We start from the raw sequence: 14177 nt of genomic DNA on the forward strand, positions 1-14177 counted from the left end.
TTTTTTGAGACAAGTCCTCACGGTGTTACTCAGACTGCCTTGAACCCGCAATCCTCCTGCCTCTGCCTCCCAAGGGCTAGACTCTTAGGTATGTACTATCTATCACATTTTAGAGACATCTCTCTAGAAACACAACATGCCATCTTGGAAAGATCAAAGGAGTTGTGGAGATGGCTGGTCCTGTAGGCTACTTCTGAATGTGCTTTGAGTCATATACTGATAAGTTTAAATGAAAAATATGGTAAATTTCTAATGCAAATGTTACCATGCTAAAATAAAGGCCCCAAATTCATTGGTGTTGGCTTGTCAAAAAATTAGTAATCAGAGACACCGCCGGAACCTGAAAGAAACAGACCGGATAAACAGTTCTCTGCACCCAAATCCCGTGGGAGGGAGAGCTAAACCTTCAGAGAGGCAGACAAGCCTGGGAAACCAGAAGAGACTGCTCTCTGCACATACATCTCGGATGCCAGAGGAAAACACCAAACGCCATCTGGAACCCTGGTGCACTGAAGCTCCCGGAAACGGCGGCACAGATCTTCCTGGTTGCTGCTGCCGCGGAGAGCTCTTGGGCAGCACCCCGCGAGCAAACTTGAGCCTCGGGACCACAGGTAAGACCAACTTTTCTGCTGCAAGTGACCTGTCTGGTGAACTCAAGACACAGGCCCACAGGAACAGCTGAAGACCTGTAGAGAGGGAAAACTACACACCCAAAAGCAGAACACTCTATCGCCATAACAGGCTGAAAGAAAACAGGAAAACAGGTCTACAGCACTCCTGACACACAGGCTTATAGGACAGTCTAGCCACTGTCAGAAATAGCAGAACAAAGTAACACTAGAGATAATCTGATGGCGAGAGGCAAGCGCAGGAACCCAAGCAACAGAAACCAAGACTACATGGAATCATCGAAGCCCAATTCTCCCACCAAAACAAACATGGAATATCCAAACACACCAGAAAAGCAAGATCTAGTTTCAAAATCATATTTGATCATGATGCTGGAGGACTTCAAGAAAGACGTGAAGAACTCCCTTAGGGAAACACAGGAAAACATTAATAAACAAGTAAAAGCCTACAGAAAGGAATCGCAAAAATCCCTGAAAGAATTCCAGGAAAACATAAATAAACAAGTAGAAGCCCATAGAGAGGAGACACAAAAATCCCTGAAAGAATTCCAGGAAAACACAATCAAACAGTTGAAGGAATTAAAAATGGAAATAGAAGCAATCAAGAAAGAACACATGGAAACAACCCTGGATATAGAAAACCAAAAGAAGAAACAAGGAGCTGTAGATACAAGCTTTACCAACAGAATACAAGAGATGGAAGAGAGAATCTCAGGACCAGAAGATTCCATAGAAATCATTGACTCAACTGTCAAAGATAATGTAAAGCAGAAAAAGCTACAGGTCCAAAACATACAGGAAATCCAGGACTCAATGAGAAGATCAAACCTAAGGATAATAGGTATAGAAGAGAGTGAAGACTCCCAGCTCAAAGGACCAGTAAATATCTTCAACAAAATCATAGAAGAAAACTTCCCTAACCTAAAAAAAGAGATACCCATAGGCATACAAGAAGCCTACAGAACTCCAAATAGATTGGACCAGAAAAGAAACACCTCCCGTCACATAATAGTCAAAACACCAAATGCACAAAATAAAGAAAGAATATTAAAAGCAGTAAGGGAAAAAGGTCAAGTAACATATAAAGGCAGACCTATCAGAATCACACCAGACTTTTCACCAGAAACTATGAAGGCCAGAAGATCCTGGACTGATGTCATACAAACCCTAAGAGAACACAAATGCCAGCCCAGGTTACTGTATCCTGCAAAACTCTCAATTAACATAGATGGAGAAACCAAGATATTCCATGACAAAACAAAATTTACACAATATCTTTCTACAAATCCAGCACTACAAAGGATAATAAATGGTAAAGCCCAACATAAGGAGGCAAGCTATACCCTAGAAGAAGCAAGAAACTAATCGTCTTGGCAACAAAACAAAGAGAATGAAAGCACACAAACATAACCTCACATCCAAATATGAATATAACGGGAAGCAATAATCACTATTCCTTAATATCTCTCAACATCAATGGCCTCAACTCCCCAATAAAAAGACATAGATTAACAAACTGGATACGCAACGAGGACCCTGCATTCTGCTGCCTACAGGAAACACACCTCAGAGACAAAGACAGACACTACCTCAGAGTGAAAGGCTGGAAAACAACTTTCCAAGCAAATGGTCAGAAGAAGCAAGCTGGAGTAGCCATTCTAATATCAAATAAAATCAATTTTCAACTAAAAGTCATCAAAAAAGATAAGGAAGGACACTTCATATATTCCTCAAAGGAAAAATCCACCAAGATGAACTCTCAATCCTAAATATCTATGCCCCAAATACAAGGGCACCTACATACGTAAAAGAAACCTTACTAAAGCTCAAAACACACATTGTACCTCACACAATAATAGTGGGAGATTTCAACACCCCACTCTCATCAATGGACAGATCATGGAAACAGAAATTAAACAGAGACGTAGACAGACTAAGAGAAGTCATGAGCCAAATGGACTTAACGGATATTTATAGAACATTCTATCCTAAAGCAAAAGGATATACTTTCTTCTCAGCTCCTCATGGTACTTTCTCCAAAATTGACCATATAATTGGTCAAAAAACGGGCCTCAACAGGTACAGAAAGATAGAAATAATCCCATGCGTGCTATCGGACCACCACGGCCTAAAACTGGTCTTCAATAACAATAAGGGAAGAATGCCCACATATACGTGGAAATTGAACAATGCTCTACTCAATGATAACCTGGTCAAGGAAGAAATAAAGAAAGAAATTAAATCCAGGGCGGGGAGCCGGGTAGCGATCCGAAGCGGCGGCGGCTGCGCTCCGGGCCCGCCGCACCTTCCCCTCCAGTCAGGGGAACCGCTGCATGGGGCCGGGGGGGGGGTGGGAGGGGGCGGACCCCCCAGGCGGGCTGGGGCTGAGAGCTCCGGGGGGACCATGCCCTGAGGCCGAATGGCCGCAGCATGGCTCACGGCCCGGCGCGCTGATGCTCAAGTGCGTGGTGGTCGGCGACGGGGCGGTGGGTAAGAGGTGCCTGCTCATGAGCTATGCCAACGACGCCTTCCCCGAGGAGTACGTGCCCACTGTCTTCGACAGCGTCACCGTGGGGGACAAGCAGTACCTCTTGGGACTCTATGACACAGCTGGACAGGAAGACTATGATCGTCTGAGGCCTTTATCTTACCCCATGACTGACGTCTTCCTCATATGCTTCTCTGTGGTAAATCCAGCCTCATTTCAAAATGTAAAGGAGGAATGGGTACCAGAACTAAAGGAATATGCACCAAATGTCCCCTTCTTGTTAATAGGAACTCAGATTGATCTCCGAGATGACCCCAAAACTTTAGCAAGACTGAATGACATGAAAGAAAAACCTGTCTGTGTGGAACAAGGACAGAAACTAGCAAAAGAGATCGGCGCATGCTGCTATGTGGAATGCTCAGCTCTGACCCAGAAGGGTTTGAAGACTGTGTTTGACGAGGCTATCATAGCCATTTTAACTCCAAAGAAACACACAGTAAAAAAGAGAATAGGATCAAGATGTATAAACTGTTGTTTGATTACGTGAGAAACATCTTTAGTGGCCAAGGAAACTGTCATTTCTCCCAGAAAGCATTTGAAATGCTACAGCAATGTCCTGACCTCTTACAATGAAGCAGTTTAACTTGAGGGGGGAGGGAGCCTGTCCTCAGCATCCTACAGAGTTCATTGAGAATGTTTCATAAAGGTCTAAGCGGCAGCGAACAGCATCTGAAGCCACAATCTACTATAAATACTTTATTTCAACTAGAAGGTACAATCTCTCAGGGGTTTCATAGTTAAAAAGCTACAATCACATCATGTTGAAATGACATTTAGAAAACCACAGTGCTGTCAATGGACGGCTCGGCTTTGACCATGTACACTTCTGCACAGCCCTTATGGACTCTGCACAAAGAAATCACTTCTCTCCCTTCTCCTCTTAATTGTTCTTGTATGTAAGTTGCTTTCTATTCCAGTATATCCAGAGTGGCGAGATAACCAGGCCAGCCACGTAGCCAAAGGTCGCTCCGAATGTACAGGAGATGGGCCACACCTAAGGAAAGAATTGAGATCTAAGCCAACCGATGCTTTATTACACTTGAGCACAAATGAAGTGTACTGCACACATTTCTATAGTGAAGCTTAGTGTGCTTCATAAAGAATGCCAAGTTTAATAGGTCATGACTGCATTGATCATAACACTAAAAGTGTCCACATTTTAGTTAATGTGCATTAAACAGTAACATGGCCTCTGGCAACTGTAGCTCTAGTTTGCTTTTATCTAAAGTGCATGAAATACATGCAAAAGTAACATGTAAAAATGGGTCATTGTTTACCATAATCCTGAACTCAGTTTGGCTCTGAATTAGTTGGCCATTTTTCTAATTCCTACACTGGCTGTGTACATCAAATGAAATAAGTGAGCAAACCTCAGAAACATTCAGTCGTGTGAGAGGAAAGACCTGAGATGCGAGCATGTCACGTGGAATTTGTGGGTATCTGCTTCCATGGTAAGCTGATGGCCACTTGGAGCTGCAGATAGTGTGTCCACAGCAGAAGGTCTACACACCACAGCTTACGTACACACCTAGAGCATGAGGCAAGAACACACTCCCCACGCTACATCTCACTAAGCCAGAAATAGAGGAGACTTTTTAATGCCACAGACAGGGTGTGTGTGAAAAGTCTTGCAGACACCTTCATGTCCTTTGTAAAGCTTATCTGGTGTACTGCAGCCTTGCTTACCCTTCTCTGGGGAATCGGCCATCCAAGTGTACTGGAGGGAAACCATCCTAATAACTGGCTGCTACCTCGTTGGCTTTCTTCTTCCGTCTGCTATGGATCTGCCTTATTCTAAATGCCATGCAACAGACAGTAGTGTAGGCAAAGCTTCCATGTGAACCACCTCATGCAGTCTGGGGAAGCACAAGCGAATCCACACATTGGTACCAGCCTCCCTTAGGTTCAAAGTTGCTGTTGCTTAAACTACGACATCTCTGTCTTTAGCAAGCTTCTGTTATCTTCCATGGTTTGTGCTTAAGCTTTGTCTAGTGCACAGATTGGGTAATGGAACACTAAACATTTATACTTGAAAATGACAGCCTTAAATGTTCATACCAGTCACAAATCTAGATGTACTGTCTTGCATGTGAGCTTTGTAGGAGTTTTTAAAATATGAGCACCACACTCCCCACGCGGTAGCAGACCGTCTACTGACAAGAGCTCTCTTGGAAGTGGACGCAGGATGTCCTCAGGCAGTGGCGGTTCACATTGGGTATATCGTGGCCTTATTTATGTATGCTCAAATGGGACTTCTGTAAATTTCCCATTTAGTTTCGGTCTGTTTTTAGATAGAATTGAAAGAAATTGTATAGTCGGCTAACGTACTAGCTAAGTTGTCAAACCTATGATATGAAGGAATCAAGACAGTAAAGTATTATTCATTTCCAAAAAAAAAAGAAAGAAAGAAATTAAAAACTTTTTAGAATTTAATGAAAATGAAGGTACAACATACCCAAACTTATGGGACACAATGAAAGCTGTGCTAAGAGGAAAACTCATAGCGCTGAGTGCCTGCAGAAAGAAACAGGAAAGAGCATATGTCAGCAGCTTGACAGCACACCTAAAAGCTCTAGAACAAAAAGAAGCAAATACACCCAGGAGGAGTAGAAGGCAGGAAATAATCAAACTCAGAGCTGAAATCAACCAAGTAGAAACAAAAAGGACCATAGAAAGAATCAACAGAACCAAAAGTTGGTTCTTTGAGAAAATCAACAAGATGGATAAACCCTTAGCCAGACTAACGAGAGGACACAGAGAGTGCGTCCAAATTAACAAAATCAGAAATGAAAAGGGAGACATAACTACAGATTCAGAGGAAATTCAAAAAATCATCAGATCTTACTATAAAAACCTATATTCAACAAAACTTGAAAATCTTCAGGAAATGGACAATTTCCTAGACAGATACCAGGTATCGAAGTTAAATCAGGAACAGATAAACCAGTTAAACAACCCCATAACTCCTAAGGAAATAGAAGCAGTCATTAAAGGTCTCCCAACCAAAAAGAGCCCAGGTCCAGACGGGTTTAGTGCAGAATTCTATCAAACCTTCATAGAAGACCTCATACCAATATTATCCAAACTATTCCACAAAATTGAAACAGATGGATCACTACCGAATACCTTCTATGAAGCCACAATTACTCTTATACCTAAACCACACAAAGACACAACAAAGAAAGAGAACTTCAGACCAATTTCCCTTATGAATATCGACGCAAAAATACTCAATAAAATTCTGGCAAACCGAATTCAAGAGCACATCAAAACAATCATCCACCATGATCAAGTAGGCTTCATCCCAGGCATGCAGGGATGGTTTAATATACGGAAAACCATCAATGTGATCCATTATATAAACAAACTGAAAGAACAGAACCACATGATCATTTCATTAGATGCTGAGAAAGCATTTGACAAAATTCAACACCCCTTCATGATAAAAGTCCTGGAAAGAATAGGAATTCAAGGCCCATACCTAAACATAGTAAAAGCCATATACAGCAAACCAGTTGCTAACATTAAACTAAATGGAGAGAAACTTGAAGCAATGCCACTAAAATCAGGGACTAGACAAGGCTGCCCACTCTCTCCCTACTTATTCAATGTAGTTCTTGAAGTTCTAGCCAGAGCAATCAGACAACAAAAGGAGATCAAGGGGATACAGATTGGAAAAGAAGAGGTCAAAATATCACTATTTGCAGATGACATGATAGTATATTTAAGTGATCCCAAAAGTTCCACCAGAGAACTACTAAAGCTGATAAACAACTTCAGCAAAGTGGCTGGGTATAAAATTAACTCAAATAAATCAGTTGCCTTCCTCTATACAAAAGAGAAACAAGCTGAGAAAGAAATTAGGGAAACGACACCCTTCATAATAGACCCAAATAATATAAAGTACCTCGGTGTGACTTTAACCAAGCAAGTAAAAGATCTGTACAATAAGAACTTCAAGACACTGAGGAAAGAAATTGAAGAAGACCTCAGAAGATGGAAAGATCTCCCATGCTCATGGATTGGCAGGATTAATATAGTAAAAATGGCCATTTTACCAAAAGCAATCTACAGATTCAATGCAATCCCCATCAAAATACCAATCCAATTCTTCAAAGAGTTAGACAGAACAATTTGCAAATTCATCTGGAATAACAAAAAACCCAGGATAGCTAAAGCTATCCTCAACAATAAAAGGACTTCAGGGGGAATCACTATCCCTGAACTCAAGCAGTATTACAGAGCAATAGTGATAAAAACTGCATGGTATTGGTACAGAGACAGACAGATAGACCAATGGAATAGAATTGAAGACCCAGAAATGAACCCACACATCTATGATCACTTGATTTTTGACAAAGGAGCCAAAACCATCCAATGGAAAAAAGATAGCATTTTCAGCAAATGGTGCTGGTTCAACTGGAGGGCAACATGTAGAAGAATGCAGATCGATCCATGCTTATCACCCTGTACAAAGCTTAAGTCCAAGTGGATCAAGGACCTCCACATCAAACCAGACACACTCAAACTAATAGAAGAAAAACTAGGGAAGCATCTGGAACACATGGGCACTGGAAAAAATTTCCTGAACAAAACACCAATGGCTTACGCTCTAAGATCAAGAATCGACAAATGGGATCTCATAAAACTGCAAAGCTTCTGTAAGGCAAAGGACACTGTGGTTAGGACAAAACGGCAACCAACAGATTGGGAAAAGATCTTTACCAATCCTACAACAGATAGAGGCCTTATATCCAAAATATACAAAGAACTCAAGAAGTTAGACCGCAGGGAAACAAATAACCCTATTAAAAAATGGGGTTCAGAGCTGAACAAAGAATTCACAGCTGAGGAATGCCGAATGGCTGAGAAACACCTAAAGAAATGTTCAACATCTTTAGTCATAAGGGAAATGCAAATCAAAACAACCCTGAGATTTCACCTCACACCAGTGAGAATGGCTAAGATCAAAAACTCAGGCGACAGCAGATGCTGGCGAGGATGTGGAGAAAGAGGAACACTCCTCCATTGTTGGTGGGATTGCAGACTGGTACAACCATTCTGGAAATCAGTCTGGAGGTTCCTCAGAAAATTGGACATTGAACTGCCTGAGGATCCAGCTATACCTCTCTTGGGCATATACCCAAAAGATGCCTCAACATATAAAAGAGACACGTGCTCCACTATGTTCATTGCAGCCTTATTTATAATAGCCAGAAACTGGAAAGAACCCAGATGCCCTTCAACAGAGGAATGGATACAGAAAATGTGGTACATCTACACAATGGAATATTACTCAGCTATCAAAAACAACGAGCTTATGAAATTCGTAGGCAAATGGTTGGAACTGGAAAATATCATCCTGAGTGAGGTACCCCAATCACAGAAAGACATACATGGTATGCACTCATTGATAAGTGGCTATTAGCCCAAATGCTTGAATTACCCTAGATCCCTAGAACAAATGAAACTCAAGACGGATGATCAAAATGTGAATGCTTCACTCCTTCTTTAAATGAGGAAAAAGAATACCCTTGGCAGGGAAGGGAGAGGCAAAGATTAAAACAGAGACTGAAGGAACACCCATTCAGAGCCTGCCCCACATGTGGCCCATACATATACAGCCACCCAATTAGACAAGATGGATGAAGCAAAGAAGTGCAGACTGACAGGAGCCAGATGTAGATCTCTCCTGAGAGACACAGCCAGAATACAGCCAATACAGAGTCGAATGCCAGCAGCAAACCACTGAACTGAGAATAGGACCCCCGTTGAAGGAATCAGAGAAAGAACTGGAAGAGCTTGAAGGGGCTCGAGACCCCATATGTACAACAATGCCAAGCAACCAGAGCTTCCAGGGACTAAGCCACTACCTAAAGACTATACATGGACTGACCCTGGACTCTGACCTCATAGGTAGCAATGAATATCCTAGTAAGAACAGCAGTGGAAGGGGAAGCCCTGGGTCCTGCTAAGACTGAACCCCCAGTGAACTAGACTGTGGGGGGGAGGGCGGCAATGGGGGGAGGGTTGGGAGGGGAACACCCATAAGGAAGGGGAGGGGGGGAGGGGGATGTTTGCCCGGAAACCGGGAAAGGGAATAACACTCGAAATGTATATAAGAAATACTCAAGTTAATTAAAAAAAAAAAAGAAAGAAAGAAAAGGCAGTGGAAATTAAATGTGAAAAAGCAACACATTTTATACAAAGCTCTAATGTCTAAGCAGTGCTCTAATGTCTAAGTGAGTACGAAAGAAGTCATTGTGCAAGAAAAATACATTCTACATAAAATCAGAGTGAAGTGTGGTGGTCAATAGTAACTATCCTCTGAGAGGCTCTACTCAGCAGCTGACAGAAACAGATGGAAATACACACAGTCAAACATTAGACACAGATTGGGGACTTTTATGGATTACTTGGGGATTGGTGGTCCTGACATGAGGGGACCCCATAGGAAGATGAACATAGTCTACTAACCTGTACCTCTGGGAGCTCTCAGGGTCTAAGCCACCAACAAACAACACACATGGACTGCAGTGAGGCACCCCCTGCTCATATGTAACAGACATGCAGCTCAGTCTTCAAGTGGGTCCCCCAAAAACTGTACTGGAAACTCTCCCTAAAACTGTAGCTTGTCTATAGTGTCCTTCCCCAAACGGGCTGCCTTTTCAGGCCTCACTGGAAGAGAATGAGTCTACACTAGAAGAGACTCAATGCTCTGGGATGAGGGGGATACCCAGGGGAATACACGGTTACAGAGAAGGGGAGGGAGGATGGAGAGATGTTTTTGTGGGGAACGACTGAGAGGGGGCAGTGTTTGGGGTGTAAATAAATAAATATAAATTTAAAATAAATAAAATCATTTACTATGGAAAACTAAAAAAAAAAAAATTAGTAATCAATGACACATGCAAATACATTTAACATAGTTTGCTGGTAGGAAATTACAAGTGAAAACCAGAGTGAGATGCTCACACATGGCAACTAGAATGACTGAAAGTGAAGAATGAATAGGATGAATGGTTAAGTACAGTCATAATTCCAAATGCTAGACTGGGTGTGGCACATACAGAATTCAATGCAGAGTGGGAATGCAAACGTGTAGTCGCCTGGGGAGCTGTTTGCTATTTTCACACAAATTTAAACCTGCTGGAGAATATGCGCTAAATCTAATGTTTATGGAGTGTAAATTAAAAAAACAAAAGGCAGTGGAGAGGATCTTGAGCAGCATGGAGACTTTGCAATAAATCCATTCTCCTGGCACTATGGCTGCTGATCCATTCACAGAAGTCCACAGCCAGTACCTACACCGTTGAAAAATATTTCCCTCAGTAGCAGCAGAAATTGACTGCTAGCTCTGTTAGTGGCCAGCATGGGACATTCCCAGCAGAGAAGTCTCACTCTAGGTCCCCCAAGAATAGAACACCAGAGGTGTCTGTCTCTGTATTTTCTACCATCCTGTCTACAGATCCTTGGTCTTCCTCTACTGAGAGCTCAAAAAACTCCATTCACTTCACTCCACTATTTGCCTCCACCTCACTGTTTGCCAGTTCCCCTACCAGACCCAATATCCATAGTCCCAAGGAAGGCTCTTGAATGTGGTCAAGGGGAGCCCATTCTTCACTGTGCAGAAAATATCAGCCAATGGGAAGGATGGTAACAAGGTGGGGGAGGGGGGAGGTAGGGAGGAAGGGAGAGAAGGTGATACTCATGTGTGGGATATGTTAGTCTGAGGGTTCCAGAAGCCATGCTGGGTGGTTGCTCTTCAAGGGCCAAGGGCCATGACAGTGTTGGGCTCTGTAGCTCCCCCTCTGAGGCAGCCACTGTCTTGGCCTCACCCCTGCTTCTAGTGGGGCTTCTCTAGGCCTTCTTAGTTTCTCAGAGAAGAACCCAGACAGACACATTCTCCACAGCTTCAACTGAACATGCTGCTGCTGCTCCTGCTGCCCTAGGGGATGCAGGGAGTGGAGGCCAAGGAGAGTTACACCCTGGAGGTGAGGATGGAAGAGATGGTGTAAGGATGGCCTGTGTTGTCCTTGTACCCTCTGGCCCCAGGGCCAACAGTCTCTCCAGCTTAAACCTTGTATTATCTCATTGATAAGTGGCTATTAGCCCAAATGCTTGAATTACCCTAGATGCCTAGAAGAAATGAAACTCAAGACGGATGATCAAAATGTGAATGCTTCACTCCTTCTCTAAAAGGAGAACAAGAATACCCTTGGCAGGGAAGAGAGAGGCAAAGATTAAAACAGAGACTGAAGGAACACCCATTCAGAGCCTGCCCCACATGTGGCCCATACATATACAGCCACCCAATTAGACAAGATGGATGAAGCAAAGAAGTGCAGGCCGACAGGAGCCGGATGTAGATCGCTCCTGAGAGACACAGCCAGAATACAGCAAATACAGAGGCGAATGCCAGCAGCAAACCACTGAACTGAGAATAGGACCCCCGTTGAAGGAATCAGAGAAAGAACTGGAAGAGCTTGAAGGGGCTCGAGACCCCAAAAGTACAACAATGCCAAGCAACCAGAGCTTCCAGGGACTAAGCCACTACCTAAAGACTATACATGGACTGACCCTGGACTCTGACCTCATAGGTAGCAATGAATATCCTAGTAAGAGCACCAGTGGAAGGGGAAGCCCTGGGTCCTGCTAAGACTGAACCCCCAGTGAACGTGATTGTTGGGGGGAGGGCGGCAATGGGGGGAGGATGGGGAGGGGAACACAAGTAAAGAAGGGGAGGGGGAGGGATTAGGGGGATGTTTGCCTGGAAACCGGGAAAGGGAATAACACTCGAAATATAAATAAGGGGCTGGAGAGATGGCTCAGAGGTTAAGAGCACCGACTGTTCTTCCCGAGGTCCTGAGTTCAAATCCCAGCAACCACATGGTGGCTCACAACCATCTGTAATGAAATCTGATGCCCTCTTCTGGTGTGTCTGAAGACAGCTACAATGTACTCATATATAATAAATAAATAAAATATTTAAAAAAAAGAAATATAAATAAGAAACACTCAAGTTAATTAAAAAAAAAAAACCCTTGTATTATCGTTGTGGTGGTTTGAATAGGTTTAATCCCGATAGATTCATGTTTGAATGCTTGACCATAGGGAGTGTTGACTGTTAGGAGGTGTGACCTTGCTAGAGGAAGTGTGTCACTGTGGGGGTGGGCTTTGAGCTCTCTCAAGCTCAAGCTATGCCCAGTGAATTGGTCTCCTCCTGCCTTCTCTAGCACCATGCACCATGCACCCTGCCATGCTTTCCACCATGACAATAGACCAAACCTCTGAAACTGTAAGCCAGCCCCAGTTAGATGATTGCCTTTGTAAAAGTTGCCTCGGTCATGGTGTCTCTTCAGAGCAATAAAACCCAAACTAAGACAAAAATCTTGTAAAATTTGTGTCTTCTCAGACACACACATGACAGTTTTCAAACCAAAATCCCTACCATGCTGATTCCAGCCAACTACTATACGAAATTCAAGCCTATTCAGTCAGTCTTTGGATCCTTCTAAGCCTCTTTTTTTAAAAAATCATTTAATCTTTTTTTAATTGTATATTTTATTTTATTACATTTCCAATGATATTCCCTTTCCTGGTTTCCCTCCACAAACGTCTGATCCTATCTCCCCTCCCCCTGCTTCTATGCAGGTGCTCCCCCACCCACCCACTCCCACTTCACCACCCTGCATTCCCCTACACTGGGGCATCAAGCCTCCATAGGACCAAGGGCCTCTCTTCCCATTAATGCCAGATAAGGCCATCCTCTGCTACATATGCAGCTGGAGCCATGGGTCCCTCCATGTGTATTCTTTGGTTGGTAGTTTAGTTCCTGAGAGCTCTGGGGGGTCTGGTTGGTTGATATGATTGTTCTTTATAAGGGGTCACAAACCCCTTTAGCTCCTTCAGTCCTTTCCCTGACTCCTCCATTGGGGTCCCCGTGCTCAGTCCAATGATTGGCTGTGAATATCCCCATCTGTATTTGTCTGGCTCTTGCAGAGCCTCTCAGAAGACAGCTATAACAGGTTCCTGTCAGCAAGCACTTCTTGGCATTCGCAATAGTATCTGGGTTTGGTGTCTAAATATGGGATGAATTCCCAGGCGGGGAAGTCTCTGGATGGCCTTTCCTTCAGTCTCTGCTCCATACCTTGTTCCTGTATTTCCTTTAGACAGGAGCAATTCTGGGTTAAAAATTTGGACATGAGTGGGTGGTCCCATCTTCCAACCAGGGGCCTTGCCTAACCTCTGGATATGGTCTCTAAAAGTTCTCCCTCCCCTGTTGGGCATTTCAGTTCATCTCATCCCCATTGGATCCTAGGAGCCTCTTGCTTTCCTGACTTCAGGAACTTTCTGGTGGCTACCCCCAGTACCCCATCCCCCATTGCTACACACCTCTGTTCAATTTCCTGACCCTTTGTATATCATCCCTGTCTCTTCCCATAACTGATCCTGCCCCCCTTTTTCCCCTCCCAAATTTCTCCCACCCTCTACCTCCTGTATTTTGTTCTCCCTTCTAAGAAGAACTGAAGCACCCATACTTAGGATTTCCTTCTTCTTGAGCTTCATATGGTCTGTGAGTTGTATCATGGGTATTCCGAACTTTCTGACTAATATCGACTTATCAGTGAGTGCATACCATGTGTGTTTTTGTGACTGGGTTACCTCACTCAGGATGTTATTTTCTAGTTCCATCCATTTGCCTACGAATTTCATAAAGTCATTGTTTTTGATAGCTGAGTAATATTCCATTGTGTAAATGTACCACATTTTCTGTATCCATTCCTCTGCTGAAGGATGTCTGGGTTCTTTCCAGCTTCTGGCTATTATAAATAAGGCTGCGATGAACATAGTGGAGCACGTGTCTTTGTTGTATGTTGGAGCATCTTTTGGGTATATGCCCAGGAGAGGTATAGCTGGGTCCTCGTGTAGTGGAATGGCCAATTTTCTGAGGAACTGACAGACTGATTTCCAGAGTGGTTGTACTAGTTTGCAATCCC

At 43.3% G+C, this 14177-nt stretch overlaps 1 protein-coding gene and 1 pseudogene across 1 annotated transcript in view; one reads left to right on the forward strand and one right to left on the reverse strand.

The window, feature by feature from the left end:
- Window positions 1-14177, reverse strand: part of Nipa1 (NIPA magnesium transporter 1) — a 402283-nt gene that overhangs the window by 147583 nt on the left and 240523 nt on the right. The gene's annotated exons all lie outside the window — the stretch shown is intronic.
- Window positions 3069-5595, forward strand: Rhoq-ps1 (ras homolog family member Q, pseudogene 1; annotated as a pseudogene).

Source organism: Rattus norvegicus, chromosome 1 (genome assembly GCF_036323735.1).
Source record: "Rattus norvegicus strain BN/NHsdMcwi chromosome 1, GRCr8, whole genome shotgun sequence".
Taxonomy (NCBI): Eukaryota; Metazoa; Chordata; class Mammalia; order Rodentia; family Muridae; genus Rattus; species Rattus norvegicus.